The following is an 11,117-nucleotide window of genomic DNA, read 5'->3' as shown; positions in this document are numbered from 1 at the left end:
ATGTACTCTGAATAATTGTTTTAAATTGCCGCGGGGTTAGTAAGGGGTGTTACAACATGCATTTGCATTATTCGAGTTGCATAAGTGAAGTTGTATGATGAGTTGTAATTGGATGTTTGTGTGCGCATGACATAAATGTTAGCTAGTGTTGAGGTGATGGTTGTTTCGTTGATCATATGTGATAATTGACTATGTGTGCCTTAATTGAACTTGATATTATTGTTGTTGGTAAGACGTTGAGTGATGTGAATTGTAGTACGTGATACGTGCCGAGAAGTGGTGACCAATGTATGATTATTTCTTCGCTTTGAATGTTATCATATGTTTCTTTATAATGAATGGTATCTCACCCCTTCTGTTTGAATGTTACCCTCTTTTGGTAACGTGAAGGTAATGACGAGCAGTAGTCCTGTGCCTTATAGCTCGAGTCGGTGTGTCGATGCTCTGATACGTAGCCCTCGGGGAGGATGTTGGATTACTTGCTTATGTCTTACTTCTTGTTATTTATCCTTTGTTGGATTTCATCATTATGTTATGTTGAGATCTGTTGGATATATTGTGCCATGTTGGCCTTGATGTTTATGATTTGTATTGTTGTTGATATTTGATTTCCGCTGCGATGTGAGTACTTCTTAGATATTGATGATTAATGCATGTGATATTGCCCTCATATATGCGTGTTATGTATCTATGTTGATGAGCATGATATTTGAATGTGACATTAGTTATTTAAATGTGACGCCTCGAATCATTGTTTTCAAATTGTTTTAAGATTTTAAACTCTGATTCTCCTGTTAATTGCGGGGTAGATTTGGGGTGTTACATGCACTGCTCAAATCCCTACAAGCAAATACTTACAAACTCCTGAGTGGCTTCGCCGAAATATTTGAAACATTCTTTGAAAGACATGTCTGATGGTGAATTATTTTATTCTAGGACCATGATGCTTTAAAATTCATAAATCATGGTCATAAGACTATTGATCTACCACAACATGATAAATAGTAGTTTTAAGATGTGATGCAGGTATCTAGGTTGAAAGACTTGTGCATGATCGACTATGTTACAATTAACCATGGTATGTTTTATGCATTTATGGAGAAATGGCACTCGAAGACACTAAAGGTATGCCACGTGCTTCTGCATTTAGCCCGCTCATAGGAAATCATCTGATGGAGCCATACAAAGTGTATCTTGACCGCTTGGTAGCAGATGATTTACATTTCCATACGTACGTTGATCACCGTGAGATGTGTCCCTTTGATGACATAGTCTTCTACTGTAGATGGTTGATTTGCAGTTCACGTCTGGCGTATCCTCATCTACCCGAGTGCATCATACCGCAGTTTGGCTAAATGCAGTTTATTCCCAAAGACCTTTTCGAGTATGCACCTCTCATAAAGATATGGATACCATGTTTAATGATTATCTTAATCATCTGGTATTTGATGAGGCATATAGTATCATATCTCCTAGTTAGTGGAGTGATGTACACGACTACATCTAGTAGTATTTCAGGGTGTCACATCCTTATATGATACGGGATGCTCAGGGAGATCCACCTAGTCATCTCATCAAGAGATACTAAAGGACGAGCAGACCAGAGCATATCATGTTGTTGATGTGTTGCCTAGATGTCACCGTATTAAGGAGATTGTGCATGCGGGTATATACAAAGGACTATTTCCCGATGACTTTGAGGTGAGGGACTTTCTGGATGCAATGGTGGAGGATATACTGCAGTACATGAGACATCGTAGGAATATGGGGGCTCTAGTTCGTCATATGCAATAGTTTATAGTATTTGTATTAAGAGCACTATTATCTATTTTATTTTATTTTGACTTCATTGTGTACTCCGAATTTATTAATGTATAATGTCATTTTCATTTTTATTTCGAAAGTGTATTGTCTAATTTATACAAAATTGAAAATGATAGTATAATTATAATATATCATCAATTTCATATGAGCAACTCTAAAACAAAGGAAAAATTAGTGTTTGGTGTGGTTCTGGAGATGTATCTCTGAATCAGGTTATGTAAAAAAAAGGACATTTCATTTAAGAATGCATGAGGTGTACATGGAATGAATGTTAAAAAAAATGGGGTTAAGCTCAAGCGGACGTGATTTGGTGAGACACGTGGTGCATTCAGAGATCCATTTCTAAAATCAGAGAAATATTTTTAAATTTACAGTGTGTTTTTTCACCATTTAGGGTGAAATTAACCATTTCCCTAATTATTGCATTAAAATCTGAAGTTTTTTACGAACTTTTGCGTCAATTTGATTGATTCAACCAATTTTGTTTGACTTAACTTCTCCAAGACTTACTACTCGACCTCCATTTCCTTACTTATATCATGAAGGGAACATTATTCCACATTGATATCCTAAAACCCAATTTTGCTATATTTTAAAAAAATAGTGGAGACCAATAAAACTTCAAAGATTGTAAAAAATTAGAGACCAAAAGTCTGTTTTAAATATGGGGAAACTAAGTTAATTTTAGTTAAAATTAGAATACCAAAATTACATGGAAGTCTTCATAATTTAATAAAAACAATTACAATGATTAAAAGGACAAAGGCCTAATTGAGTCAATTGGGCGTTCGCAAAATTAATAAATTATCCACATTGGACAAGTTAAAAACATGCAGAAAATTAGAGTTCAGACCTTCATTTTTAGACTTATACACCCCCATCACTTTTAAATTGTGATAATTTCAAATTACTCCTTAAATTTTAAAATTAAATAAATTTGTAGCCAAATTTTTTTCAATAAATATAAAAAATATTTTCTCCAAAAGTTTATTTTCGAATATTCAGATTTGAATATTTAAATGAGCCGTATCTAAGGGTGAAAACAGGTCAAACTAATTTACAGGGAGTTACGCCCTAACATACACAAACTTAGGTCAAGTTAGTTTTTTTTTTTTAAATAAGAAAAGTTGATATTTTTTTATAAATTTATTTAATTAAAAAAAGACTAGGCCACAGACAATAAAAAAGTAATTTAAGTCTATCAGACAGACTTATTTAAATAAATACGAATAAGTTTCGTATTTTGTACTTTAAATAAAATAAAAAAATAAATCTTAGTTATCGTGAATAAGTTACAAAAAATAAGCTGAAAAATATTGAAAACAATGTCATAAATTGTTTTTCATAAGTTCTCTAAAAAAAACTTATATTACTAGATAAACTCGAATAAGTTAATATAAACAAATATTTAGCTTCATTAATCTTTTAAAATTTTTAATTTATTTAAACATTAGATGAATTGCTTATTTACAAATGTTCAATTAAAATAGACTCTTAAGTATACAAATAGACTTAATTGGACCTTCGAAAATATCAAATTCAGACCTAAAAATAAGTTTATCCTTAACTAGACACTAACTTAGGCTTTGAATCTTTTAGTAGACCATAGTCAAATTTAGCAAAGATTTGCTCGGCATAACCTATTCACACACTAGATGTATCCCCTATTAATACTTTTAGATCTAGAAATTTTCAAAATTTTCAAAATTTGATTTGAATAACCAAATAATTTTTTTTCCTTTTTAATAATTTTAACTTGATTTTTTAAACAAAGACTTCTAAATATGAAAACTTTTGGATTTTTCTTTAATTTTAATATTTTTTACTGTAGTTAAAAGTAAAGGGCACAGACCATTGTGTTAGGATTCTTTCTCTCGATCACATTCATGTTATAGTTAGGCCACAAATGTCTACATACATAGAATATCGTGAATCTCAGAAAGGTGTTACTCTGCAACATGTGATGATGCAACTAGAACACATGTCTCAGTGAAACCTTAGTACGAGAAAGACAAGTTGATGCAATATGATCTAGATTTAGATCTTGTTTATGTCTACTGCGTTTATGAATGGGGAGGAAGAGCCTTATTATGATCAACAAGAGAAGGCTCAATACATTTAGTAGAATGAGGCTAAGACATGCAACATGAACATTAATCATATTTTGGAAGATCATATGAGTTGTAAGTGTTTACGCGCTAAGACTTTGTTTGGATAAGAAAAGAAAGTGAAAGGAATGAAAATAAAAGAAAAGAATGTTAGAAGAATGAAAGTGAGTAGAAAGTAAAAAAAAAATTTATTAGTTGTTATGAGTGAAAATAAATAAAAAGTGAAAAGAAAGAAAGACATGTCTATTTAAAATGACAAACATGACCTTATTTTTAATTAAATAAAATTACTTTAACAATTTGTTTGGTGAAATGTATGTTTGTGGATAAAAATGAAATAAAGCAAAAATGATGATTGTTTTCAACTTTCCATTCATTTTTTGAAGATTTTTTTTTTAAGTAGGTCTCACAAAATTTTCTTTCCTCTCTTATCATTTTACTGAAACAAATTGAGGAAGGTTTCTTGATTTTTGTGCTCTTTATCTCTGAAGTATCCATCCTTTTACATTCTAGTGTTCCAAACATAGTGTAGGAAAAACGTCTTTCAATAAAGATTTGATCGGAAAGGTTAATTGATTGTTTATATATATATATATATATACTAGTCAGAGACCCGTGCTGTCGCCCGGGTGCATTATTTGTTGTGTAGTATTTTTTGAACGATACGAAAAATGTGAAGTAATGAAATTTGACAAATTGCATATATAAAATATAAATTAACCATTTAAAAAAAGTTTTACTAATTAGATATTATTAGTATGAAAATTAGATTTGAACTTAAAATAATGATCCATAAAAAAAGTTTAAGATACGTCAAGAACACAAATGCAAAATAGAACCAAGTATTAAATTAAATAATTGACGGTCCAACAACAATAGAGGATAACATGGCCAATAGGTTAGATAATGATTGATAAAATTAAAATAGATATTAGGTTGATAGTGACCCGTGAAATAAATAAATAAATTATCTAAGTTAAAAAATATAGATAATAAGCTCCTATTAAGTACAAAATAATAAAATCAAATAAATGAGTATTTTAAAAGTATTGCTATTTTTTTTACTTGGTGAAAGAGGAAATGAAAGTTTGCCCAAATATATTGGAACATGTATGCAAAGTTTGTTAAAATCATCATCCCAAGCATGAGAGTGAAACAATTGAGCTAGTAAAAAAATAGTTATGAATAAAACTTAAGTATTGTTTATAGTTTTTAGCTCACTAACCTTGTCTTCCTTAGCACTAAAATTATATTCTCGCTATCATTAGAATTCATTTATTCACAAATTTTACACATGCATTGAGATAATTACATAACTAATAGGAAGCAGTAGCATTTTTAGATAGTGTGCAATTGCCTTGCAAATTCGTTCAATAGTTTTATATCTTTGAGAAGAATCCTAATGTATTAGGTAAAACTAACGTGGCTTTATTGAAAATGTCAATGACCATTTCACTATATTATTTAAATTTCAATTCATCTAGAGTAGTTGGTGACATAGTAAACGAATGAATTTATATATACATACAAACACATGTATTACTCATATACCTCAAGAAATTATTTGTGTCAATGACCATTTCAGTATTGATAAACCACTGTTATCAAGAAGTTATTGTATATGAACAAATCATTTATAAAGAAATACCGCTTCCATCATATACATACCTCAAGAAATTAGTTGTGTCATTAAGCATATTGGACTTGGTATGATGATGTGTGTGCTGGTATGATGAAGAAAGTGGAGTTGAGAGTGGTTTGCAAAGCTGAAATTGAAATTGATGAGTTAATGGAAAAATAGTGAATGACATATTTCAGTTATTACTACAAACCTTCATAATCTGCCTTAAATCATGAGCTGGTATACCAATAAACTGTATACATTCCTTGTCCTATAAGACAAAGCGACCAACCTTGTTTTTATGCTCAACCTCAATCTCTATTTTATACCTAATATAAAAGGAATGGTATAGGTGATTAGATACAAATAATTGAGAGTTATGCATAATATCACCAAATCACAATTAAAATACCAGATAGAAAAGGTGACAAACATATGAACCACAAGACAAAATTTATAAGAAAGCACAAGTCTCACTCGGAAAAAAGAACCAAACTTGGTCATTGGCAGAGATCATGAAAACACAATATTAAAACACAACATTAAAACAAAACATGAACATGAAACAAAACTTGATCATGAATAAATCATTTACTTACCAATGTAAACCTAAAGAGCACTAATATATCAAGCGATTGTTTTCTTCACAAAAATTCCACAAACGGTGCCATACTCCTTTGCTTCTATAATATTAATAACCACACTTCTATAATATTAATAACCACTTTCTATAAGTCTAAATAATTAACAAAAAAATATTTCCCGCAAGTGTTTTTACTACTGGTAATTTTTAACTTAAAATTATAATTTTAACTAAAAACAAAATACTCATTGTCGTCCAATGTCAGTTATTCTTAAATTGTTTGCATATGTGAAGTTATGATTGGAACAAAGTCATTTTTTATGTTATATTATTCTGCAACCACACAAACAATGATTAGTATAAGGGTAAACCACATAATACAATTCATATGTGAAAATTTAATGAAAGTGGACTTCATTCTTCTTTGAATCATTTTATCAAACATCTAATATGCTCTTATGCTTCATACATCATTGCAGTCAATATAACATTGTTCATTGAGATGAGTCTAATATTTAAGGCCAGATAATATCAATGTTCAATTAAGAGCAAATGTTTGATTGTGTGACTCACTTGCATGGTCATTGTCAGTGACACTAGAAAGGATGAAAGCAGCATCCATAGATTCATGGTGAAGTGGTTATGGATACTCAAAGCGAATGAATGAGAGTACATCTTCCAGTTCCTCTCCTCATTTTCAAAATTTGTTGCCACTTTTTCAACCACTTCCATTTCAAAGCTTATCTATCGGGAAACAAAATGAGTTATATATTAAAATCCAAAACACCAATAAATCAAGAGAAAATTTCAAAGATGGGGAAAGTGAACTTTAACCTCTAGGATACAGAATCTTCATCTCTCAGCCACAGTTGTCCCTGAACTGATTGGAGTTCTTGAAAATACATATTTATGGTGTAAACCATGATTATCAATGAAGTTATAGTATGCCATGGCAGTCGGCAGATAAATTGTACTACAAACATTAGTCAATTCAGCATGGGTACTATTTACTTCATGTATCTCACCATCAAATTGAGACCTTTCACAGTTGAAGAGTTTACTAAAAATACATTTTTTATATTTGCATATAAAATACGAAGATTATATATAACTCAAACTAATTTTAAATTAAAAGATGGAGAGGAAAATATGGTGCACCTTAGATTTGAATTTTGAAGTATACGACCCAAATCTCTAGCTATCATAGAATACTCCTGGAAAAAACATGTATAATATTCATTATAGATTTAGAGAAGTTAATAACAATAATACAGACAATAATCTGGGTTGGTTGCGATAAACATCTGGAAATAGGATGAAGATCTGGAATTTTTGTATGAGGATCTTGATAGTTTCTGGGTAAAGTATATGAATCTTGGAAGGTGTTTGTGGGATTCTCGGTTTTTTTGGTTTTGGTGCGACAAAAATGGTGATTGGTTCTAGAATTTCTGGATAGGTTTATTGTTGAGAGAGAGGAAGAGAGAAAAGAATGAAGAAATGAAAAAGAAAAACCATAGAATCTGTACCAATAGTAGACAAAAGAGAAAAGGGAAAACGAAAATGAGGAGGAGGAAGAGGGAATGATGATTTTGAAATGAGAAATGTGGCTAATGAGAGACAAACACGTGGCGCATGGAATCTGAAAAGTGATAAAGTTAACTCTTAATTTGTTAGTTACTGAAATGCCCATTAGCATGTGTAAAATATTTTTGAGAGAAGGGTATTTTAGACAGATTGGTCAATTGGTTAGTAATAGTAAGAAGTATATATATATATATATATATATATATATATATATATATATGTCAAGTGTATTGTTTTATTTATTTATTTATTTAATTATTTATTTATATGTTTGTTTACTTTTATTTATTTGTTTATATATTTATTTTGATGCATATCTAGTTAAATCATATATTTATTGTGTTTAGTTTTTAATTAGATGTTTATTTTTAGTTAATTTGTTATTTAATTAGATGTTGGTTTCGCTAGATGTTTATTAAGTTAAATGTTTATTTCATTATTTTCCCGTTTTGTTTTTAATTAACTAGATATTTAATTAATTGTCTATTTGCTTAGTTAATTATTAACGCGACATAATATGGACTACAACATATTTCTCTTCCACCTCCTACACATGTACTCCATATTATGTCGGGACAAAATCCGCAAATATTCTCAGCCAGACACTTATATTGTATTATCACCTCTGAGAGTGAGTGAATGCACTCTCATCAACTTAATTACACAAAAAAAAAGGAAAATTCTTGCCAATCATCACAGGCAGTTTAATTAACAAAAAAAGGAACATCTCACACAGCAAAAGTAATGGGAAATGATTCAATGTAACGGCACCAACCTGACAACCATTCATTTCATACTTTAACACATCTGTTTCTCATCACAACCTGTCCATGTTTTTGTAGCTCCCATACTCCTCCCCAATCTAGTTATAAATACTTGCCAGTACCTTCCATCAAAATAATTCAAAAAGAACTTTTTAATTCACATTTTCCACTATCTTATTCAATTCTTCTTTTTCTTCTCTGTTAAGTAATTTTACAATGGCATCATCATCATCATCTACCATTGTCAACATCTTTTGCTTCCTTTTCGTCTTTGTTTTCGCTGTGGTTGCCTCCGCCCAAGACCTTGGTTTATCCTCCGCTCCAGCACCAGGTCCCGACGTCGGGGCTGCCGGATCTATTACAAGTTTGGTGGCCATGATCGGAGCTTCAATTGTGCTGTCAATGCTTGCAATCTTCAAGAACTGAAAAATAACACCATATGAGTTCATTTATTTTCTTTTGAATTTGGTGATAAGGAAACACTAATGATTTCTCATGTAATTATTGAGTATTGCTGCAAGTGTATAATGTACAAAGTTTAAAATGATTTTTTATGTATGTGTTATGTCTTTGCATTGTTTTCTTTAATCATTGTTAATACTATGTTACTATTATACTTTTTTTCTTTCACATATGTTGTTATTGGAGTTTATTGGAGTTTAGATCAGTTTGTAATTGGGATTACTTTGGTACCGTAAAAAATTGGTATTTGTTTGTTGAAGAACAGAAATGAATTGTCAAAATGACATATGAATTCGCACCTAGGGTGTACATGAACTATATCCATTTTTAAACAATTTAAATGGTTTAAATTTATAACCATAACCACATTTCAATCAAAATCAATTATGAATTTTTTTTTTTTTTTTTACAAATCCGGTTTTAAATCAGTTATTTTTATTAACTAATTTTAAACTGATTATTTATAAATTTGGATAAAATTTATATATTTTTTTGTTTAAAATCCGGGTTATTTTTTGTTTTAATTTATTTAAAAAACAGTTATTTTTTAAAACTGATTTTTAAGGCCAAATTTTTATGAAAAAAAATCATATTTTTAAAATTGATTCTGTTAATCATGATATTTTCAATTATGACATACTTTGGCGTTATTTTGGTCAAGAAATTTTTGTTGTGCTTTAGTTATGTTAGCAAAAGAAATCCCAATATATTTTCAAAGGGAATACAAGTTTCAAATAATTAAATTGTATAGAAAATGATCATGGTAACAAGAAGAATCCTCAACATTAACAGTATAGTTTTTTTGAATTACAATCATAGCCAGATAAGATGTAATGTCACTTTTGTGATCAAGCATAATACAACATCTAGAATTTTGATTTAAAGTAAAGGTCAATATTTATGTTTCATTTTTTTTTATTTGAAGCTATTTAATATTCTCACAGGCTTGATGCTTGATCTGAGTAATCTTGCTAGTCTTTCCAAAGCATATACATCCAAGTCTACAAAATACACACAAAAGAAATGACACGTTTTCAGCAGCTACAACAAAATTATTGCAAAATGAAAAAGGATTAAGTTACTAAATGTTTTTAAATTCATTTTGTTTGAGTGAAATGCAAAAAAAAAAAAACAAAGACATACAATTTTATAAAAATAAGATTACATTGTTCAGTGAAGATAGAAGAAATGTAAGAGAGGCAAAAAAAAAGATAAAGAAGCAGTAAAATAGATTTTCATGAATTAAAAGGAATAGTACAAGAGTCTGTTAGAACAAGATTGAGAACTATATTCAAAATCTGGTTTTGATGATAACAAACATATATTTTGTTAGTAACAATTTTATTACTAATGATTTCATTGATTGAACAGATGACTCTATCAGAAATCCTCTGTTGAAAATTATCAGAAGTTTTTGAATCAGAAGTTCCGAAGACTAAAGAATGCAGAAGATTTAAGAAGTTTCAGACATGTTCAAAAATAATAAATCAGAAAATAAGAAGATGGGATCCAATGATCAGAAAGAAGAACATCGTAAAACGTTCCAATCAAGTCACGTGCATGCAATCACAGTGCCCGAAGTAAAGACAATGCTGATATCTATCTTGGCTACGTCTTGGGCAGATGAAATTATAGAAGACATGCCACAAATAATAATTATCACACCAAAAATTAGATTTGCCGTGGAAATCTGTACAAATCATTAATTGCTATTTTCAACGGTTATTGTCCAATGGTAGTATACCAAATTTATATAAAGAGCAAACTTCAAACTTGAAGAGTGTGGCAATACAGTACACTAGAATACAAATAAGAGGCAACGCACCTATGAAGTGTGTAGTGAGTAAACAAAATAATTATAATATAAAAACAATAAGCCTATGTAAATAAAAACTCAAGTAAGAAAAGGAAATCCTGCATGTTATGCAGTATGCTCCAATGGAGTAATTGATCGCGACTTTGCGTGTCTATTAGTCGGGATAACTGCAAGTGCACAGTCGTGTCGTGTAGTTTTAAAAGATATCGAATCCACAGGGACTATAAATCGACCTACCGTTATCTAAAGTTACTATGTAAAGCTAAGGCTAATGATATTTGGGTTTTTTATAAATGGGGAAACTAAAATCTTAAATCTAGGTAAAAATATAATAACAAACGGATATCAGTATGTA

The 11,117-nt window shown here is 30.1% G+C and overlaps 1 long non-coding RNA gene across 2 annotated transcripts; it reads right to left on the bottom strand.

The window, feature by feature from the left end:
- Positions 1 to 3,292: 3,292 nt before the first annotated feature.
- LOC131632059 (uncharacterized) lies at positions 3,293 to 7,681 on the bottom strand. 2 transcript variants are annotated; one of them, XR_009292899.1, is made up of 5 exons: positions 7,295 to 7,681; positions 6,971 to 7,175; positions 6,710 to 6,880; positions 5,765 to 5,882; positions 3,293 to 5,698 (listed from the first exon to the last, which is right to left on the bottom strand). It is a non-coding gene; the product is annotated as an uncharacterized LOC131632059 (long non-coding RNA). The 2 variants fall into 2 exon arrangements; XR_009292898.1 differs by having other exon boundaries at positions 6,971 to 7,681.
- Between the last annotated feature and the right edge of the window lie 3,436 nt (positions 7,682 to 11,117).

The sequence above is a fragment of the Vicia villosa genome, unplaced genomic scaffold, assembly GCF_029867415.1.
Source record: "Vicia villosa cultivar HV-30 ecotype Madison, WI unplaced genomic scaffold, Vvil1.0 ctg.000896F_1_1, whole genome shotgun sequence".
Classification (NCBI taxonomy): domain Eukaryota; kingdom Viridiplantae; phylum Streptophyta; class Magnoliopsida; order Fabales; family Fabaceae; genus Vicia; species Vicia villosa.
The sequence above is the reverse complement of the archived record's forward strand: the minus strand, read 5'-3'. Positions and strand labels throughout refer to the sequence as shown.